This window comes from Macrobrachium rosenbergii, chromosome 51 (assembly GCF_040412425.1).
Source record: "Macrobrachium rosenbergii isolate ZJJX-2024 chromosome 51, ASM4041242v1, whole genome shotgun sequence".
Classification (NCBI taxonomy): Eukaryota; Metazoa; Arthropoda; class Malacostraca; order Decapoda; family Palaemonidae; genus Macrobrachium; species Macrobrachium rosenbergii.
In genome coordinates, this window is record NC_089791.1 from 51,703,643 (window position 1) to 51,727,141 (window position 23,499).

The 23,499-nt window shown below is 39.3% G+C and overlaps 1 long non-coding RNA gene across 1 annotated transcript in view; it reads left to right on the forward strand.

Annotated features, from left to right (window-relative positions):
* The first annotated feature begins 9,176 nt into the window (after window positions 1–9,176).
* The window catches only part of LOC136833403 (uncharacterized), a 241,961-nt gene continuing 227,638 nt past the window's right edge, over window positions 9,177–23,499 (forward strand). The window contains exons 1-2 of the long non-coding RNA XR_010851459.1: window positions 9,177–9,811; window positions 12,358–12,428. This is a non-coding gene — a long non-coding RNA (uncharacterized lncRNA). The remainder of the gene's footprint in view (window positions 9,812–12,357; window positions 12,429–23,499) is intronic.

Sequence of the window (23,499 nt, forward strand, 5' to 3'; positions counted from 1 at the left end):
TATATAGAGAGAGAGAGAGAGAGAGAGAGAGAGAGAGAGAGAGAGAGAGAGAGAGAGAGAGAGAGAGATGAAACCTGATCATTTAATGAGAACGGTGAAATTGCAAGGGCCATATACTGATCTCTTAACCTTCCTATTTGTAAACATTTTTGGCACTTCTCAGAGCCCTTGAAATCGGGAATGAAATTAAATTAAATGAAATCACATATTCCAGCGATGATTCCATTCCAGGTTAAAGGGAAAGAGAACGATTTCACCGTTCCTCACACCATTAACTTACTATGATCAACAGGATAATTATTTCTATTGTCTGCAGAAATCATCTTGACCTTTCGCTTGGTGGAATCAGTGCAGGGTTTGACCCGAGGTCACTAGGATGTAAATCTCATTAAAGAAGTATCGTTATAGGCCTATCACCTAACGGGATGCTTCATGAACAAGAGCCCGTGCTGGCATAATGCCAGCTTAACCATATACAACAACAACAAGGATCTATTCCCGTAGAGGGTTAATGCTGTCAGTGCATCTCATCTGGTGCACTGTTGGGATTACTGAAGGTCGTTTGCAGGGAGCCTAAGGCCCCTAGATGCACCCACTTGTTTAGACTTTTACTTTACCTCCATTCCCATTTCCTTTCTTCCGTCTTGCTGTCCAACCACTCTAACTCCCCCTTTTCACTGGCTCAGTCACTGTATGGCCGAACGTGCCCCAGTGCTTGGCTTCACAGCCAGATTTTCATCAATGATCAGATCCATCTTTATGTCCTAGCCATAGCCCGGTAGAGGCTTCTTCAACAGGTGTTTTACCTCTGTCCAGGGCCCACTAAGGCTTTGTGGGTCTTACCACTGCCCAGGACCCACTAAAACTTTGTGGGTCTTACCACTGCCCAGGACCCACTAAAACTTTGTGGGTCTTACCACTGCCCAGGACCCACTAAGACTTTGTGGGTCTTACCACTGCCCAGGACCCACTAAAACTTTGTGGGTCTTACCACTGCCCAGGACCCACTAAGACTTTGTGGGTCTTACCTCTGCCTAGGACCAACTAAGACTTTGTGGGTCTTACCTCTGCCCAGGACCCACTAAAACTTTGTGGACTGCCCAGGACCCACTAAGACTTTGTGGGACTCTGCCTAGGACCAACTAAGACTTTGTGGGTCTTACCTCTACCCAGGACCCACTGAGACTTTGTGGGTCTTACCTCTGCCCAGGAACCACTAAGACTTTGTGGGTCTTACCACTGCCCAGGACCCACTAAGACTTTGTGGGTCTTACCTCTACCCAGGACCCACTGAGACTTTGTGGGTCTTACCTCTGCCCAGGGCCCACTGAGACTTTGTGGGTCTTACCACTGCCCAGGACCCACTAAAACTTTGTGGGTCTTACCACTGCCCAGGACCCACTAAGACTTTGTGGGTCTCACCACTGCTCAGGACTCACTAAGACTTTGTGGGTCTTACCTCTACCCAGGGCCCACTGAGACTTCGTGGGTCTTATCTCTGCCCAGGACCCACTAAGACTTTGTGGGTCTTACCTCTACACAGGACCCATTGAGACTTTGTGGGTCTTACCTCTACCCAGGATCCACTGAGACTTTGTGGGTCTTACCACTGCCCAGAACCCACTAAGACTTTGTGGGTCTTACCTCTTCCCAGGACCCACTAAGACTTTGTGGGTCTTACCACTGCCCAGGACCCACTAAGACTTTGTGGTCTTACCACTGTCCAGGACCCAGTAGGACTTTGTGGGTCTTACCTCTACCCAGGCCCACTGAGACTTTGTGGGTCTTACCACTGCCCAGGACCCACTAAGACTTTGTGGGTCTTACCACTGCCCAGGACCCACTAAGACTTTGTGGGTCTTACCACTGCCCAGGACCCACTAAGACTTTGTGGGTCTTACCTCTTCCCAGGACCCATTAAGACTTTGTGGGTCTTACCTCTTCCCAGGACCCACTAAGACTTTGTGGTCTTACCACTGTCCAGGACCCAGTAGGACTTTGTGGGTCTTACCTCTACCCAGGCCCACTGAGACTTTGTGGGTCTTACCACTGCCCAGGACCCACTAAGACTTTGTGGGTCTTACCACTGCCCAGGACCCACTAAGACTTCGTGGGTCTTACCTCTAACCAGGACCCACTGAGACTTTGTGGGTCTTACCTCTGCCCAGGACCCACTAAGACTTCGTGGGTCTTACCTCTAACCAGGACCCACTGAGACTTTGTGGGTCTTACCACTGCCCAGGACCCACTAAGACTTTGTGGGTCTTACCTCTGCCCAGGACCCACTAAGACTTTGTGGATCTTACATCTGCCCAGGACCCACTTAGACTTTGTGGGTCTTACCTCTGCCCAGAGCCCACTAAGGCTTTGTGGGTCTTACCTCTCTGCCCAGGACCCACTAAGACTTTGTGGATCTTACCTCTCTGCCCAGGACCCACTAGACTTTGTGGATCTTACCTCTGCCCAGGACCCAGTAAGACTTTGTGGATCTTACCTCTGCCCAGGACCCAGTAAGACTTTGTGGATCTTACCTCTGCCCAGGACCCAGTAAGACTTTGTGGATCTTACCTCTGCCTAACCCGCTAAAACTTTGTGGGTCTTACCACTGCCCAGGACCCACTAAGACTTTGTGGGTCTTACCTCTGCCCTGGACCCACTAAGACTTTTTGGATCTTACCACTGCCCAGGACTCACTTAGACTTTGTGAGTCTTACCTCTTCCTGGCCAAAACTCGTAAGTCACAGCCCAAGTTTTGGGGTATTGTGCTTATGACTATGGTCTACCCCATTGTCTAAGCCTGAATGGTATCTACGTATATTGGTAAAGAATGCTGGGTATCCTCTACACAACCATTTTCACTAAAAAAAAGAGCAATTTAAATTAGATCTTAATTTTAGTCAGTTTTCTTTCTGAGAAAGGAAGAGCCTCATCACTACACTAAAGCTTATTTATTGATGAGAGAACAGAAAAAAAAGTCTAAATGACATAAGTTTACTCGACGATTTCAGCAAAGGGTAGTGAGGGAACAGAAAAAACTTCTTAATTATAAAAAAACTGAAATTCTCTTGTCTATTTCAGCAGGCCAGCAAACAGCCAAATCTCTCGGAAATCTAATCAGGGATTTATCTCCAAATATCGAGTGGATTACTGCTCGACTCCCTTGAGCCTTGAAGCAAGGGGGATTTTGGCCTAAGCTCAGTTACATCACAGACCCCCACGTGGCCCAGTTTGACCGGACGTTGTTCGAATTCCACGCTAATCAGTAGGTCGAACGGATTAATTAATGACTCGCGTACCCAGCACAAAATTTGGATACATGCCGATGCTAACAGTGCTTTGCTGCAAATTAGAAGTTTTATAGTTAAAATATGGGATTTACGCAACATACACACGCACCAACGCATATATATGTATATATGTATATATGTATGTATATTATATATATGTATATATACATACATACTGTATATCTAATAAAGGTAGTCCATACAAACACAAAAAGGGCAGATTTTACAGCGTTATATTTCGAAAACAGCTGTCTCCCCCAACGGTGTTTTTATGGGCTACCTTTATTAGATGGAATTCTGTTTTAACAGAAAATATTAAAGATATATATATATATATATATATATATATATATATATATATATATATATATATATATATATATATATATATATATATATATATATATATATATATATATATATATATATATATATATACACACACATATATGCATATATATGTATGTATGTATATGTGTATATATATGTGTGCATATTTATATGACTATAAATATTTTCTGTTGTATAGGTAAGTATGTTTGTATTTATGTATGTGCATATGTATGCAATCATAGAAAATAAGCGAACTCATACAAACAGCCAAACACACACACTAACACATGCAGCAGCAGCAGAAGAAGAAGAACGAGATGCCTGAAATTTCGTTTATCCATCCAGAGCATGTTTCTTATCGAAGCAGATGTCACGCATGAAAAAAAAATAAAATAAAATCGTCGGTCCCACGTCATGATTGAATTTCTGACTTCCCTCGTACATTTTTTTTTTATTATTATTTTTGCCACTGATAAAAAAAGATTCTCTTTTTGCTTTCATTCCAGCTGGGTATCAGTATCTGTGAGTCTTTAGTAAATTTATTTTAAAGGTAATGTTATACCTTAAACTCTATGCCCTAACGTACGCACTTTTTTTTTTTGGTAATAGAAAAATGGAATCTTAAGTATGATTTATGACGCAAAAATAATTTTACATCCAGAGCTCTGTGCCTAACATATACACTTGTCTTTTTTAGTTATAGAAAAATAAAATTTCGACTAGCTTTTATGGTGCGAAAAAGCCCCCTTTTCATTTCGCCAAAATAAATAAATAAATAAATAAATAAATAAATAAATAAATAAATAAATATAAATGTTACTGGAACTGAAAAATTTAAGTCAACATAAAATTAAAATTATGGATGTCTCCAACATTTGAAATTCACATTTTCAACCTTGATCTCAAGTAGCTGCCACACTGACAAGATTTTTTCTTTTTGTTACTTATTTATTTTTTTTTTTTTGTACCTTTTAGCACCTTGTCGCCAAATTTAGCTTCAAGCGTCCTATTGCTTTCAGAATTACAAGCCGCAGATGTTCGTGCTCTTACAATGAACAAGCACTGCTAAAATCTCACCACCAATATTGGCCACTCGGTGCAGAGTTTAGTAGCAAATGCTAAAATATTTAAGAAAATTAGACTTTGTGGCGCCACTTGTACGGATAATCAATTGTGCTTGTTTTAGTAAACAGTAAGATCAGAAAGACTCTTGAGAGAGAGAGAGAGAGAGAGAGAGACTGCATGGTGACCTCTGTAAAAAAAAAAAAACTTAATTTACAACCAAACGTACTTTTTTAGTTTAAGATCTGATACAAAAGTGAGTTACTGAGATCTAATTTGTTGATGATATATCTTTACATATGTAAAAAATACAGTTTATTCTATAAGAATAGAAGTATAAAATGCTCATTGTTAAACGGAATATAGAATTTTAATTTTCAAAAGATACTAAAGACATTTATTCTTATTCTGACACAACACTAAGATATTCTGAGAATTACAATGTTTATATATCTTTACTTATGGAAACAAAATACGTTTATTCTGTATGAGTAGAAGTATAAAATACTCATTGTTCAACGGATAATAGAATTTTAAAAAGATATTAAAGACGTTTAATCATATTCTGAATAAATAAAAAAAAAAGAAAATAAGCAAAAAATCTCAGAGCTTCAAAGAAGAGTAAAAATATATGAATTACGCATTTTCGTTTTAATGCGACAAATGATAAAAAAATCACAAACACAAAAGAGAATGCAACTAAACTTTTTGAATCTTAAACATGCTTAGTGGGAGGTTTGAAAAAGATAAAAGTAAATTATTCGTACGCGTTTCTTTTTCTTTATAAAATGAAGCTTGCTCTAACTTATTTAGAGCAGTTTCGAGCTGTTATCAAATTTATAACAACTGAACATTATCCGTTGGCTTTTTATATAGAATTTCATATTGTTATGAAAATAATAAACATAGACTAATTAAATGAAAATGGCAATTACTAGACTAATTAAATGAAAATGGCAATTACACCAAACACGAATAGCCATAAAAACAAAAGGGAAAATAAAAAAAGAATCGCAAAAAATAAAAATTCTCAAAGATCCAAATGATACCTTATTATCCGTTGCCTTTTCATAAAGAATTTCGCATTGCTAAAAACAAATGAAGATCGACAAATTAAATGAAAATGAAAATTAACATTAAACAGGGATAAGCTAAAAGAAAACAAGGAAAAGCAAAAACAAACAAAAAAAAAGCGTAAAAATCTCAGATCCAAAAGATACCTTATTTTCCCGTTGCATTTTCATATACAGTAGAGTTCCACACTTCTAAAAACAAATGATGACAGACTAAATTAACGAAAATAACAATTGTATTAAACAGGAATAAGCTAAAAAATAATGAAGAAAAACAAAAACAAACGAAGAAAATAGAAAATCTCAATGGTCCAAAAGATATCTTGCATCAGCGCAGCTCTTAGCTAACGAAAGGACCGGCAGTCATTGACTTCCCTTGTGCGCACGCGCGCGTGTGTATGTGAGTGTATGTGAGAGAGAGAGAGAGACTGATTGGCACATAAACTTGGGCCAACGACTCAGGACCTCGACACTTTAAATATACTTGCTGAAAATCAATGTGCTTACACTGTAAACATGATAAACATTCCTTTTACCAAACTATGTTCATACCAGCTACGCTAGAATGTTAATCCTCCTCTCAAGTTTTTTCTTTTCAATAGATAACTGGAAAATACTCTCTCTCTCTCTCTCTCATACACACACACACACACACACACACACACACACATATATATATATATATATATATATATATATATATATATATATATATATATGAATATAAGAAGACCCATAAAACACTATTTAAACGTTGAAACCATAGTGTTTTATGGGCCTTCTTATATTCATATTACACTGTAGTATTACAGGAAAAGACATTATATATATATATATATATATATATATATATATATATATATATATATATATATATATATATATACATACACACATACAGTATATATATATATATATATATATATATATATATATATATATATATATATATATATATATATATATATATATATATTTATCACATATTCATATACAATAGAAAGCTACAAACGTCCTTTAATATCAATTACTCTACCTATGCAGTCCTGATTCCCCGTCCGTTGCTGGTTTTGTGGACTTATTATCACCTAAAAATTCCCTTGTAACATATATGAAAATATATTACTTCGGAGGTAGAGTGAATTGATATTAAAGGACGTTTGTAGCTTTCTGATTATATATATATATATATATATATATATATATATATATATATATATATATATATATATATATATACTTTTATTGCAGGTGCGTTTTACTTGCATTTTGTGAAGCCTGTTGATTGTTTTTGCGCGTAATACGAGAGAGAGAGAGAGAAAGAGAGAGAGAGAGAAAGTCAAGTTGCAATTGATTATTTTTCACTGTACACCTACATTTCTGTTCCATGTCTGACCAGAAAATCGTTAGAGAGAGAGAGAGAGAGAGAGAGAGAGATTTTAGATTGAAAGAGATTAACAGAGAAAAAGAGAAATGGTAAAATGCTCATATGTTAAGAGATCGAGAAATTAGAGAGAGAGAGAAATTAGAGAGAGAGAGAGAGTAAATACCCTATTTATTACGGGCGGATCAGAAATCCTCGATACTGAGAGAGAGAGAGAGAGAGAGAGAGAGAGAGAGAGAGAGAGAGAGAGAGATAAAAACACATATATTACGATGGATCAGAAAGCCTTGTTATTGTGTGTGTGTGAGAGAGAGAAAGTAAAAACCTTATATACTACTGGGGATCAGAAAGCCAAGGTATAGAGAGAGAGTAAGAGAGAGAGCCTATGTGGTGACATCTGTAACATTGTCAGCCAGAGCGTCATCGTCCAACACGTCACAGGGCAAACATAGCTCTACAAATCCACCGGCTTACACAACCGTTTCTGCTCATTCCCACTAACCTACTTAGTTCCACCGCGACAGAGATTCCGGTGGCGTTGGCTTTCATGTTGAAATAGTTAAATACAGACTAAAAGCGCTTTAAATGCGAAACGAAAGCAGGATCTGGTGTCTACTGATGGATTATTATGCCTTTGACGCGTTGTCAGTCCGTTCCTCTGAATGTGGCTACAACTAAAATGTGGAATAGTTAGCCTAGTACTGTTGTGGAATCTTCTGATCTCCAAATGTTTAAGCCAAGGTGGGTATAAGATACCTTGGTTTAAGCGAGGAACAAATTCATTCATGCTGTCTGTTGACGTTTGAATTCTTGTGCATCGGTTTTATTTTCCATTCCCTCATGTTTGTTTATTTATTACCTTTCCTGTAACTTCTCTCTCTCTCTCTCTCTCTCTCTCTCTCTCTCTCTCTCTTCTCTCTCTCTCTCTCTCTCTCTCTCTTCTTTCTGCAGGCTGATTTTCCTTTGGAGCCCTCTTGGGTTTATTTTAGTCTATTGACTCTGTCCATAAGGGTTTTCTGCTGAAATGATTAGATTAAATGTCTGTTTGATTGTAATTTCAAGGATTATCTTTGAACATTAACATTTTAGGTGCATCTGAATTTAAAATGTTTAGGAAAATGCTGGTATTTATTTTAGTAGCCGTGTTTTAAAATTATATGCACTACAAGATTATTATACCAAAAATATTACAGTTCACTTCAGCCTTCCTTAGAGCTAGTAAGAAATTAGCAGTCAACTGTAATTAAGCACCTTCAGTGATATCCAAAATGGCAGACATATCAGTTTGAAGATAAACCCTTAAGAATATATACAGTATATATATATATATATATATATATATATATATATATATATATATATATATATATATATATATATATATAAAATCATGGAGATGCGCATGATTTTTATAAGTTTTATAAGTTGCTTTAGGTGAGATCCTTCAGAAACCCTAATTGCTAAGGATTCCACTTGTTAAAGGGTCCCTTGTTAATCGCAGGTCATAAAATTAACGAGTCTGGCCAAATCTCTGATAGTCTTGTTGTTGGTAGTACCCAGAACACGCTGGAAATTACCAAACCGTCTTTCCCACGGGTGTGCAGAGGGAAGAGACGGTAAAGAGCAAAATTAAGTTACTGCTAAGTCTTTTCACCTGGCTTAAGTATTTTTATTCGCACCACTCGGTAGGTTTCTGCTGCAGTGTTTCGTTTTCTAGTATCAGCATTAATATTACTCAGTTTGCTCGGAGTTTTGTCTTGGTTACAACTGATATGTGGAATAGTTTGCTTAGACGGTTGAGGAATCCTCTGATCTCCAAATGTTTTAGCGAGGAACAAATTCATTCTTGCTCTCTGCTGATGTCTCCTGAATTTCAGGTGTATCGGTTGTATTTCCAATTCTCTCATATTTATTTCTTTATCACCTTCTCCTATAAACTTGGCCCTTTCTGCAGGCAGATTTCCCTCTGAAGCCCTCTTGGGTTTACAGTACAGTCTGTCGACTCTGCCCGCGAGGGTTTTCAGCTGAAGATTTAATAGAAAGAAAAAGAAGGAAATCCCGTCAGGATCTGTCTTGTTAGTGAGTTCTGCCACCAATAGATGGTGTTATTCCATCTCTTGAGCGTTTGTAGTTTCTCTGCTTATTTACATTAGTACACTGATGTGTGTGTGTGTGTAGGTGTAATTGTCAGTGTTTTTGTTAATGCATATGATATGATAACCCCAAAATCACTGTGGTAATGCATGTCACTTTAATTTAATGCAGTATACATGATCCAAACGTTTATTTATTTATGTAGTGTTTAATATATATATGATCACTACTGATGCAAGTTACCCATTTCTGTGCCTTCATAGTTTTCTAGCCTATGTAATAATTAGCCCACGTTGGAACCCTATCAGGAAACCCCGGTTAATTGGGGGTTGGGTGGAGATCGGCATTTGGAAAAATACCTGGCCCTTGTCAATGATGTGCACAAACTATAAAGCATACTATAAAGTTGGTGGGATAAGGAAATGACAAGAGGTGCATTCTGACCTAACCTAATCTAGTGTAGCCCCTCATGGGGTAGGTTGACCACCCATAACCTGACCTAGGGCCGCTGTGATCCTTAGAGCAAAATACAGGGATGCACCCCAGTCTCAACTTATATAACCACAAAACAATTAAAGGTAAATTCATAACTTTTTATGCCCTTATCTCACAAAAATTGCTTTCCTTCAAGCCGTGTTGATGTTGAATTCTAGATTTGCAACAAAATTAATGCATCATATATTGATAATGAAAAATTAATGTCTTATACTATATAGCCATAATGTTTCATGCACTTTCAAAAGATAATTGAAGTTAAAGATGCCTATTTAACCTCTATGTAAATACAACTTGCAGAGCGTGTATGTAATGCTAGGCTCACATCATACATTCATACAAGTAAAAAAAAATACAGCTTATTTGATCCTAGGCTAGGGTACTCTACATTAGGTTCCTTAGACTTTAGTGTTATTTTAAAGATTAGCTCAGAGCTACTATTTCACTATCTGGGTGATACCTAGGAGACTATTATGTTGTATATATAAGTTGGGTAAGAAGCGATCAGGGTGTCCGTTAGTTTACCTGAATACAGTATTATATACCCAAATAGTCCCAGATATACCTAAATATGATATTTGAATTTATTTATACTAATAACAGTACTTCTTTTAATTCTGATTGTCAGTATCACAATAATTTACACTAATATTATAAAAGTTTGCTCATCTGATGACTCAAAATGCAAGAGTATACCAAAATACACCCTAATATTCACATGAACAGTATACCTCATTACAGTGTATTTTGATGGGGTTATATAACTTTTACCAGTGGTTTCTTATATATTTAATATATAAATAACATAAACTTAAAATTACACAAGATGGCTCATCTTAGGGCTAAATTTTTTATAGGTTGTGTAATGCTTGGCCTTTGTCCTAAATTCTATATTCTATTCTACTGGAAATATAAAGTATTATTGGTTTCCACTATGCATAAGAAACCGCCTTTGAAAATACAGTACTCTTAAAAGCATTAAACATTGACAATATTAATATGTTTGTGAACATTTGGGTATTTTTAGTATGCAGTATTCTTGCAGAACTTGAATTATCAGCTGAGCAAACTTTTACAGTATTCAGTTTATAACACCTACTGTATATCATAGAAATAAGAAGGCACTGTCACAAGTAATGTAAATACTGTAAATGAAAATATGGTTAGGCATACAGTGTGGGAATATTTGGATGTAGTACTCACAGACTCCTTAATCTCTCTTACCTAATCAGTTCTTGGGGATGATATTTAAAGCCTTAATCCTCAAATCTATTTAGATCAGCATGATGGTGTGCCTTCCACAATCTTGAGCATAAACACTTTGTTTTGTGTAGGTGAACTAACCTAACCTGAAGACTAGCCTAGGATTAGAAAAGTTGCTCTGTGTTACAGTGAGAATTTATTGATTTGAGTTTCTGGGGGAACATATTTATATAACCTAGGCCACATTAGGCAAAAAAAAAATCGTAGGCTAGACTATGACCTTTCATACATCTCTCTAATCCTGGTCAAGGCTTAAACCTAAGCCCAGTACTTATATGAACACATGAAATAAAGTCCAAAGTACCCCACAGTTTCCTCAAGATATATACAGTTAAAGGACATCCTTACCTTAACGCATTTATTAGAAATGCATAAAGTTGTGTCACGATAATTAATTTTTCATAGGTGATATACCCAAGATCTTCATGCATTAATGAAAACATGAAAAGTGTAAAATTAGTGTTTAATATAGTTGTCATCTTAAATTTTATACCTGATTAGACAAATTATGTCCAAATATGTTTCTTTACATGTGAAGACTTTACAACACACACACACCTCATATGGCTCAGGAGGCTTGCTTTCTGAACTCCAGTAGTAAATCTGGTACTCTCTGTATATTGTGCCTTCTCTCAGTGAATCCCTCAGTTAGATTTGCATAACAAAAAATGACATTTGAATATGCCAGGCTACAGAAGAATCAGGTCAGTTCCCAAGAAAATAAAGAGGTAAGTTCAATAGAAATCAAGAAAAAATGAGACTACTGTATAAAGAAACAAGAGTTTTGATTAAAAAGATATATAATTTATGATGTATATGATATCAATCAAAGCTGCTTATTTTAGAAGATAAGTTCTGTAATGTTAAGTATAAATTAATACAAATCTTAATTATAATGGACACATTTGAATTCTTGAAAAATTATACATTTTTATCTACATTTTAATGTTTATTTGTTAATTTGTTTTTGTTTTTTTCCAGTAAGTGATCTTTGCTGTCTGTATTTCCTATTACCCTCTGTTACTTCTTTCAATTGAACACCATATTCTTGGGAAGCTTGAATTTCAAGTCAAGGGTCCCTGTGGGCTTATTCCATATGAACAGAGTTCATCACGTGAATAATAATAATAATAATAATAATAATAATAATAATAATAATAATAATAATAATAATAATAATAATAATAATAATAATAATAATTAGTCTGAGCATTGCTATTGTATTTTTTGTATTCTGTGCTGTTGCAATTATCAGAAGTTACAGTATTAATTCTACTATCACCATCATTACTACTACTATAATTACCACCATTATTATTCATACTGTTATTACCTTTATTAATATCATCATTATTATTATCATCAGGGTGCCGGAAGTCCCAAGTGGTCTACTTGCCCCGTCGTCTTCAATCAAATTCCTGAGCGTGAGCAAACCTGGTGAGTACAAACGGTTGCCAAGTCTTAAACTAAAATTGTCTGTATTCTGTGGCCCACTGCGCCAACCTCTCTGTGAGAGTCACGCTTCAATATACCGGTACTTTTTACCTGCTGAGATGTTGTTTTGTTTGTTTATACAAAAGCAGTTGGAATGGTAGAGAGAGACAGAGTTATTATTTACCTTCTGTGTAGTTGTTTTGCTTTTGGATACGAAAGCAGTTGAAGTGGCAGGAAGAGAGAGACAGAGAGAATTATTATTCACCTGCTGTGTTGTTTTGTTTGGCGATGCAAAAGCAGTTGAAGAGAGAGAGAGAGAGTTATTATTTGCCTGCTGTGTTGTTGTTTTGCTTGTCGATGCAAAAGCAGTTGAATGGGCAGGGAGAGAGAGAGAGAGAGAGAGAGAGAGAGAGAGAGAGAGAGAGAGAGAGAGAGAGAGAGGTTTTCATTTACATGCTGTGTTGTTTGTTGTTTTGTTAGTCGATGCAAAAGCAATTGAAGTGGCAAGGGGAAAGGGAAGAGAGAGAGAGAGAGAGAGAGAGAGAGAGAGAGAGAGAGAGAGAGAGATAGTTTCATTTACCCCCGCCAAGGAGGTTATGTCTTTAGTCTGTTTGTTTGCTGTGTATTTTGTTAGCAAGATTACGCAAAATGTTACGTGTGGATTTTTTAACGAAAACTTGAATAAATGTGTACCTCGTTCTTGGCAACAAATACTGAGATTTTGGAAAGATATGAACGTAAACGGGTAAAAGTGCTTTTTGGAAGGTGAATTGATCAACCTTGGCGGAGGTTAGCACCATTGTCTGAAAGTATAGAAGGACATGGATATGGGGATACCGCTCCTTGATTGTTTTGTTTGTTTTTGTCAAAGGAGAAACAGCAATTAGGCTACCGGAGGTGAGAATCTTACCTTGTTTGTGTGAATTGATCCCATTTTCCATGTTGAATCATCGTTTATATTCTTTTGTTTTTGTTTTGAAAAGTTCAGAGGTGGGAAGGAATGGATGAGATTCGTCTACAGATTTTGATTCAGCGATAAGAGTTTTTTTTTATGTATTTTTAATATTCATTGAGAATGCTTCAGTTCCCTCATTTTTAAAACTCGAATGTGCACGCGAAAAGTACATTCAATAGAAAATGTGAAAACATTTTATTTTAGCATAAAATGCATTAATTATTTTTCGGTCATTAAGTTTAAGTTACGGTGCACACTGACCTTATATGATTTTTTTTTCATTTTTCTTTTACAGTGCACAGTGATTTGTATAGTCACGAGAAAAGAAATATAGTCAGATGGCTTTCCTTTTCAGTCTGCCATCTGAAACCTAGTGGTTGCTGAAACTTGCAGCCAACCGTATGAGTTCAGTGCGATTGGCAACAGGTTACAGTATGTAAGAAGTAACTAAATCATTGTGAACAAGGGAGGAACAATTTTATAATAGCTAATATTTTATTTTGAAGTCACTTAGATACCATTTCCCCCTTTCATTGAATCGACTTTGACACAATCAAAACTAATCCTGAAAGCCATTAACTGGGTCAGTTGGTAGCGCCCTTGCCTTTCATTTGAGAGACCGGGGTTCGATCCCGATGTGAGTCAGAAATTTATCGCCTAGCATACTTGTGTCTCTTCTTGGCTTCGTAGGGGACTAGTTCCGTCAGTGCACCTCATGCGGTGCACTGTAGGTACTACTTGAGGTTCTTTGCAGTGTCCATCCGTCCCCTAGCTGCAACCCCTTTCATTCCTTTTAATATACCCCTGTTCATATTCTCTTTCTTCCATCTTATTTTCCACCCTCTCCTAACAATTCTTTCATAGTGCAACTGCGAGGTTTTCCTCCTGTTACACATTTAACAACGCTTTCATCTTAATTTCTCTTTCAGCTGTGAATGACCTTGTGGGTCCCAGCGCATGGCCATAGGCCTAAATTTTTCTTTGCATTCCATTCTATACCTTCATATTTCTTATCGTTAATATTGACTTCGGTTCTCTTATTTGAGGTCTTGTAATGATTGTATGTTTTTTCACATGGGATAGAAATAATGTTTAAAAAATATCGTTGATTGGCAGAGTAGATAAGGAGCTTGTAAAATTCCATGATGACGTCATAGGGCCGGTTAGTCGCGTTTATGTGTATCGGAAGATTGTTTTCTCATAGTATCGCCGTCAAAAAGTTAAGTATATCTTAGTTTAACCAGACCACTGAGCTGATTAACTGCTCTGCTAGGGCTGGCCCGAAGGATTAGACTTATTTTACGTGGCTAAGAACCAATTGGTTACCTAGCAACGAGACCTACAGCTTATTGTGGAATCCGAATCACATTATACCGAGAAATGAATTTCTATCACCAGAAATAAATTCCTCTAATTCTTCATTGGCCGGTCGGAGACTCGATCTGGGGCTTAGCAGAGTGTAGCCGAGAACTCTACCGATTCGTCCAACGAGGAACTAGTATCGCTGTCAGGCCACCCAGTACCATAATTATTATTATGTGGAAAAAATTGATCCCATTAAGCAGTGCAGTTCTTCATTGTTTCTTTCCCTCTACTACCAAGTTTTGGAATTCTCTTCCTGCTTTCGTTTTCCCTTAAATATAATCCTCTTCAGGAGGCAGATAAGTATTGCTGTCAGGCCGCTTATTACCACAATTGTTATTCTGAAAAAAAAAAAAAAAAACAGTCTTCTCAGACAGCGCAGTTCGTCATGTGTTTCTTTCCCTCCGATGTCAAGTTTTGGAACTCTCCTCCTGCTTCCGTTTTTCCTCAAATATAATCCTCTTCAGGGGGCAAATCTCTCTGTGACATCGAGGTTAAGTCTCGCCATTTTCCATCCCTCCTCCTAGTCTTCTTGGACTTAAAAAGGACTTTCAGCTTGTCAGATCGGTACACTTGAGACGTTAAAGTCTTCTTTTGCCTTTTACGTCCTTACTTAATCTCAGAAGAAGAAGAAGAAGAAGAAGAAGATGAAGAAGAAGAAGGAAGAAAAATAGACAAAAAAAGTGTGAGCGTATCAGTACAACAAGGTGATACGTCTGGTCCCTTTGTATACAAAACCTGGGTCAAGCTGAACACGGACCTTCAGTCACGATAGGTCGCGTGACGTCACGTGTTCAGACAGGGAGAGAACCCACCAAATGTTGTAACTAGAGCGAATTCACTAAAGGCGAAAAGCTCTTTAGAGCATGAATTAAGGAGAACGTCGATTCAAAGAGCTGTCTGGAGATTCTGAAATATATCTAATTGTTACGTACACTACCATTGCTATTCGAAATATTTATCATCTTTGGGTACAATATCGTTGCAATTTGAAATATGTCTTATCCTTGGGTACATTACCATTGTTATTTGAAATGCTTTTCATCTTTGGGTACAGTACCATTGTTATTGCTAAATTTTGCAATTTTTTGCAGAGGTGCACTTCTTATCTCAGGGACCTATCTTTCACTGGCGAAAGCCATATCATTGACAAAGGAATAAAATGGAGGCTTAAATATAGGATGTAAACAGTTTCAAGAAATGTTTTCCATTAGTTTGTATTTTTATTTTAATGGTAACTACATAAATCCCTTTATTTGTCATTTTCTGTGGCCTGTTAACCATATCTGGACTAGACCCCCATTATATGAACCAAACCCTCCCTTCTTTCCCCCCTCCAATGTCACGACCGAACCCTCTAGGAGTCCCGTGGCCACTGCACGAGACAAGGGCAACGGGAGGTCACAGCGTAAGAGGTCACCCCCGTATAAGAGGTCACAGCGCCAATGCCACACCTCCGGACGAGATCGTGACTCGAAATCCTGCTTGCTGCGGAAGACTCCTCAGGATCGCGCGCGCAGGACCTCCTCCGGAGGGGGGATCCTCTCCTTAAAAGGGGGTGTTTTGGTCGTCTCCTGCACCTTTGAATTGCGCTGTTTAAGGGTTGTCGTTCCTTTGTTGTTGTTGCCTGAGTCCGAGAGTCATGGCCAATGTCGGGACGGAGATCGCACGCTCTTCGCGGATTTTGGAGCTGATTTGGCCCGGGTGAAGATAACGTCACGTCGGTGCACCCCTTGTGTTGTTTGTTTCGAAGTTTGCTCTGTTTTTGCGTTTTTGTATTAAACCGATAGATAGATAGATAGATAGATAGATAGATACATACATATCAGGGAAATAAGATTTGTATTTTAGAAGTTTATTCTGGTGTTATGTTTACGCATTAAACACACACACACGCACACATATATATACATATACATACATATACATATATATATATATATATATATATATATATATATATATATATATATGTATGTATATGTATGTATGTACAGAGAAACAGACAGGGAGATATGTAGCTGCACATTGCAAATGCAATGTAGTTAAACATGAAGAAACAGAGAGAGAGAGAGAGAGAGAGAGAGAGAGAGAGAGAGAGAGAGAGAGAGAGAGGGAGAGAGAGAGAGAGGGATAGGGACGTTATTTGGATACAGAATGTATATTTTTACCTCATCAGTACAGAACAGACAGTCTTATAATAAAGGATTTTAAGTATTTAAAAATATTACAAAATTAGTGTTATATTTATGCAAATATAAAAGTATACTATCATCTGTGTCCTTAAGTATCATTAAATGGTATGAAACTTGCCCTGAAATTACTCGACGCAAAAATGCTTTTTCTCTGTCACTTTCTCGACCAATTTGACTTTGTACAAAAAACTGTAGTACGATCATTTCACAGACATACTGTACACTCATACACGCCCTAACTATGCTTCTCTATCTACATCTGCTAATGTTTCTACACATCCTCCTGTCTCTGTCTCCTCCGTCATTCGTCGACCAATTTGACTTCGTACAGAACTGCAACACAATCTCCCATATGTTCCCGTGCACTCCTTACATGGTATATGGCCTGTCTCTACATCTGCCTCTCTGTCTCTACATCTTCATCTGTTTAACCTGTTTCAAATCTTCTTTCTGCATCTACTCTCTCCTGGCTCTTCATCTGCTTCTGTTTCTAAATCTTCTGTTCTCTACATCTGCTTTGTCTCTAGCTCTGTCTGCTTTGTCTATAAATCTTCTGTCTCTACATCTGCTTCTGTCTCTAGCTCTTCATCTGCTTCTGTCTATAAATCTTCTGTCTCTACATCTGCTTCTGTCTCTAGCTCTTCATCTGCTTCTGTCTATAAATCTTCTGTCTCTACATCTGCTTCTGTCTCTAGCTCTTCATCTGCTTCTGTCTATAAATCTTCTGTCTCCTTCCATCTCTACTTCTGTCTCTCTCAGCTCTTCATCTGCTTCTGTCTCTCTTCTGTCTCTACATCTGCCTCTGTCTCTTCTGCTCTTCATCTGCTTCTGTCTCCAATCTTCTGTCTCTACATCTGCTTCTGTCTCTACCTCTTCATCTGCTTTCTGTCTTATAAATCTTCTGCCTCTCTGTCTCTTCTGTTCTAGCTCTTCATCTGCTTCTGTTCTTAAATCTTCTGTCTCTACATCTGCTTCTGTCTCCACTCTGGCTTCTGTCTCTAGCTCTTCTCTGCTTCTGTCTATAAATCTTCTCTCTCCACTTCTGCTTCTGTCTGAGGCTCTTCATCTGCTTCTGTCTCTAAATCTTCTGTCTCTAAATCTGCTTCTGTCTCGTCTGTCTCATCTGCTTCTGTCTCTTCTGTCTATAAATCTTCTGTCTCTACATCTGCTTCTGTCTCTCTCAGGCTCTACATCTGCTTCTGTCTCTTCTGTCTCTTACATGTGCTTCTATCTCACTTCTAACTTCCTGTCTCTCTCAGGCTCTACATCTGCTTCTATCTCCACATATTCCGTCTCTTCTGTCTAATAAATCTGCTTCTGCCTCGTCTGTCTCTACATGTGCTTCTGTCTCTTCTATCTCTGTGTGCTTCTGTCTCTCTCAGGCTCACATCTTCTCTTCTTCTGTCTCTTACATATGGCCCCTATCTCCACTTCTGCTTCTGTCTGAGGCTCTACATCTGCTTCTGTCTCTACCTTTGCTTCGTCTCTTCTGTCTGCGTCTGTCTGCTCGTCTGTCTCTACATGTCTCAAGCTTTACTATCTCTTGTCTCTTCATCTGCTTCTGTCTATAAATCTTCTGTCTCTTCATGTGCTTCTTCTGTCTCTCTCAGCTCTTCATCTGCTTCTGTCTATAAATCTTCTGTCTCTATCTCACATCTGCCTCTGTCTCTCAGCTCTTCATCTGCTTCTGTCTCTAATCTTCTGTCTCTACATCTGCTTCTGTCTCAGTCTCTTCATCTGCTTCTGTCTCTTCTAAATCTTCTTCTCTGCATCTGCTCTCTCTCAGGCTCATCTGCTTCTGTCTCTCTCAGACTCTACATCTGCTTATGTCTCTTCATATCTCTTACATGTACTTCCTATCTCCACTTCTTTGGCTACCAACCTCTCTCAGGCTCTACATGTCTGCTTCTGCTCTCTATAACTTTGCGTCTCTTCTGTCTATGTAAATCACCTTCTACACTCGTCTGTCTCTACATGTGCTTCTGTCTCTTCTATCTCTACATGTGCTTCTGTCTCTCTCAGGCTCTACATCTGCTTCTGTCTCTACCTGCTTCCGTCTCTTCTGTCTGTAAATCTGCTTCTGCCTCGTCTGTCTCTACATCTGCTTCTGTCTCTTCTGTCTCTACATGTGCTTCTGTCTCTTCTATCTCTACATGTGCTTCTGCTCTCTATGCCACATGGCCTTCTATCTCCACTTCATAAACTTTGTCTCAGGCTCATCTGCTTCTGCTCTCTACCTGCTTCCCGTCTCTTACACCATCTATAAAATCTAAAACCACTCGTCTATCTCTAAAAGTAATGCTTCCTAACCTCTCTCAGGCTCTACATCTGCTTCTGTCTCTACCTGCTGCGTCTCTCTGTCCTGCAAATCTGGCTTCTGCCTCGTCTGTCTCTACATCTGCTTCTGTCTCTTACCTGTCTCTGCCTTAGTGGCCTGTCTCTCTGAAACTCTACCATCTGCTTCTGTCTCTTCTGTCTCTCACATACTTCTCCATGCTTCTGTCCTCAGGCTCTACATCTGCTTCTGTCTCTACATCTCTTCTGTCTCTTCTGGCTTCTACATCTGTTCTTGTGCTTCTGTCTCTCTCAGGCTCTACATCTGCTTCTGTCTCTCTCAGCTCTACATCTGCTTCTGTCTTGTGTAGCTATCTCTGTCTCTTACATCTGCTTCTGGCTCTACATCTGCTTCTGTCTCTACCTGCTGCGTCTCTCTGTCCTGCAAATCTGGCTTCTGCCTCGTCTGTCTCTACATCTGCTTCTGTCTCTTACCTGTCTCTGCCTTAGTGGCCTGTCTCTCTGAAACTCTACCATCTGCTTCTGTCTCTTCTGTCTCTCACATACTTCTCCATGCTTCTGTCCTCAGGCTCTACATCTGCTTCTGTCTCTAATATGCTTTTAAATCTCTTCTGTCTGTAAATCTGCTTCTGCCTCGTCTGTCTCTACATCTGCTTCTGTCTCTTCTGTCTCTACATGTGCTTCTGTCTCTCTCAGGCTCTACATCTGCTTCTGTCTCTCTCAGGCTCTACATCTGCTTATGTCTCTTCTTTGTTTCTGTTTGTGTAGTTTCCTATCTCTGGTTTTTGTCTCTAAGATACCATCTGCTTTGTCTGCTTCATCTCTCTTCTGTCTCTCTGTGTCTACATCTGCCTCTCTTCATTCTACATGTGCTGTCTTTCTCTGCAGCTCTCTCTGGGCTCATCTGCTTCTGTCTCTTCTGTCTCTTACATGTGCTTCTGTCTCCACATCTGCTTCTGTCAGGCTCTACATCTGCTTCTGTCTCTACCTGCTTCCGTCTCTTCTGTCTGTAAATCTGCTTCTGCCTCGTCTGTCTCTACATCTGCTTCTGTCTCTTCTATCTCTACATGTGCTTCTGTCTCTTCTACTCTCTTCTGTCTTCTGTCTCTCTGTGCTTTCTTGCCCCCATCATCTGTCTCTCTCAGGGGTCTCAGGCATCACATCTGCCTGTAGCCTCTACCTGTTCCGTCTCTCTTTCTGTGTAAATCTGCTTCTGCCTCGTCTGTCTCTACATCTGCTTCTGTCTCTTCTGTCTCTACATGTGCTTCTGTCTTTCTCTTCTATCTCTGCTGTCTCTTCTATCTCTCTCAGGCTCTACATCTGCACATCTGTCTGTCTGAGGCTCAACATCTGCTGTCTCTGCCCTGCTCAAGCCTCTCTTCTGCCTGTAAATCTGCTTCTGCCTCGTCTGTCTCTACATCTGCTTCTGTCTCTTCTATCTCTACATGTGCTCCTGTCTCTCTCAGGCTCTACATCTGCTTCTGTCTCTTCTGTCTCTTACATGTGCTTCTGTCTCCACATCTGCTTCTGTCTGAGGCTCAACATCTGCTTGCTCTCTTCTGTCTGTAAAATCTGCTTCTGCCTGTCTGTCTCTACATCTGCTTCTGTCTCTTCTGTCTCTGCCATGTGCCTCCTGTCTCTTCTCAGGCTCTACATCTGCTTCTGTCTCTCTCAGGCTCTACATCTGCTTCTGTCTCTCTCAGGCTCTACATCTGCTTATGTCTCTACCTGCTTCCGTCTCTTCTGTCTGTAAATCTGCTTCTGCCTCGTCTGTCTCTACATCTGCTTCTGTCTCTTCTATCTCTCTACATGTGCCCTCTGTCTCTCTCAGGCCCTGGCATCTGCTCTGTCTCTATCTCTTTACATGCTTCTGTCTCCACATCTGTCTCTTACTGTCTGATCTCACATCTGTTTGCCCTACTCTCTTCCGCTTCTGCCTCTAAATCTGCTTCTGCTCTTCTGTCTGTAAATCTGCTTCTGTCTCTTCTTGTCTCTACATCTGCTTCTGTCTTCTCTGTGGCTCTGCATCTGTTTCTCTCAGGCTCTGCATCTTATCTCTTGGCATGTGCTTCTATCTCCACATCTGCTTCTGTCTGAGGCTCCACATCTGCTTCTGTCTCTACTCTGCCTGTCTCTTCTGCCTGTAAACTGCTTCTGCCTCTGTCTGTCTTCTTGCACTCCGCTTCTGTCTCTTCTATTTCTACATGTGCTCCTGTCTTCCTAGGCTCTACATCTGCTTCTGTCTTTCTGTTCTTATATGTGCTTCTGTCTCCACATCTGCTTGTCTCAGGCTCTGCATTCATTGCCTCTTCTCTGTCTCTATATGCTTCTGTCTCCACATCTGCTTCTGTCTCAGGCCTCTACATCTGCTTCTTCTACCTGCTTGCCCTTCTGCCTGTAAATCTGCTTCTGCCTCGTCTGTCTCTCATGTGCTTCTGTCTCTTCTGTCTCTACATGTGCTGTATCTCAACTTCTGCTTCTGTCTCAGGCTACGTGTGATTCTGTTCACATCTGCTTCTGCCCCCTGATCTGCTCTGTCTCTACTCTCTTCATCTGCTTCTGTCTATAAATCTCTTCTGTCTGTAAATCTGCTTCTGCATCTGCTCTGTCTATAACATCTGCTGTCTCTACATCTGCTTCTTCTATCTCTACATCTGCTTCTGTCTATAACTCTGCCTCTACATCTGCCTTCTGTCTCTAGCTCTTCATCTGCTTCTTGTCTCTCTTCTGTCTCTACATCTGCTTCTGTCTCTCTCAGGCCTTTCATCTGCATCTGTCTATAAATTCTGTCTCTCATCTCCCAGGCTCTGTCTTCATCTGCTTCTGTCTCTAAATTCCTGTCTCTACATCTGCCTCCTGTCTCTAAATTTCATGCTGCTTCTGTCTCTAAATGCTTTCTGTCTCTTCTGCCTCTCTAGCATGCTTCATCTGCTTCTGTCTATAAATGTGTTCTGTCTCTCTCAGGCTCTACATCTGCTTCTGTCTCTAGCTCTCAGGCTCATCATCTGCTTCTGTCTATAAATCTTCTGTCTCTAGTCTCTTCTGCTCTAGCTCTTTCATCTGCTTCTGCCTATAAATCTTCTGTCTCTACATGCTTCTGTCTCTAGCCTTCATCTGTTCTCTACAAATCTTCTGTCTCTACACTGTCTGTCTCTAGCCTTCATCTGCTTCTGTCTATAAATCTTCTGTCTCTGCATGTGCTTCTGCTCTCTTAATCTGCTTCTGTCTATAAATCTTCTGTCTCTGCATCTGCTTCTGTCATGCCTTCTCTGCTTCTGTCTATAAATCTTACATGTGCTTCTGTCTCTTCTATATCTACGTGTGATTCTGTCTCTACATCTGCTTCTGTCTCCACATCTGCTTGTGTCTCTAGCTCTTCATCTGCCTCTGTCTATAAATCTTCTTCTGTCTCTACATCTGCTTCTGTTTCTACATCTTTGGTCTCTACATCTGCATCTGTCTGGACTTGGAGAGAGAGAGAGAGAGTCAGGACGACGCAGATTCACGGAACAATTACATCGCCACTCCAAGAGTTTTGATTAACGAATGAAGCCTCACGCGTATCAGCAGCAATCATCCCCTTTGTTCAAATTTTGTGACTTTTTTTTTTTTGGTCTTGCATTCGGGAGCATGGAATTCAATAACCAACACAGATCGGGGCGTTATTGCATAGCCTGGACGAGGGAGGATGGTAATGTCATGATGAATGTTCATGAACATTATTGACGTTATTGGGATCGAAGCGATGGTGAGTTTTAATGGGAGTCGGTTCTAATTGGAAAATCTTCGTAGGTTGCGCTGGAGTCGATGTTGACATTTGAACGGCAAACACGCTCCCATTCCGTAGTTTGGGAGTTTAATGTTGCAAAGCCAAATCGCCTTCGTAGAGGGGTAGTGGCGTCAGTGCACCTCAAGCGTTGCACTGCAGGCATTACTTAAGGTTCTTTGCAGCGTCCCTTCGGTCCCGAGCTGCAACCCCTTTCATACCTTGTACTGCGCCTCCGTTTATATTCTCTTTCTTTTTCTACCAACTTCCTCTTAACAATTGTTTCATAGTGTGACTGCGAGGTTTTCCTCCTGTTACTCCTTTAAATCCTTTTACATCTGCTTCCAGTTAGTCTAACTTCCTAGCGCTTGGCAGGAAATTTATATTCAATTCCAAATGCGCGTAATCCTAATCCGGTGTCACTGTTTTAGGTATTAATTGACGGTCACCCATCCACATGCTAACCAAAACCGTGATTCACCAGGACAGTGTCTGCTGCTG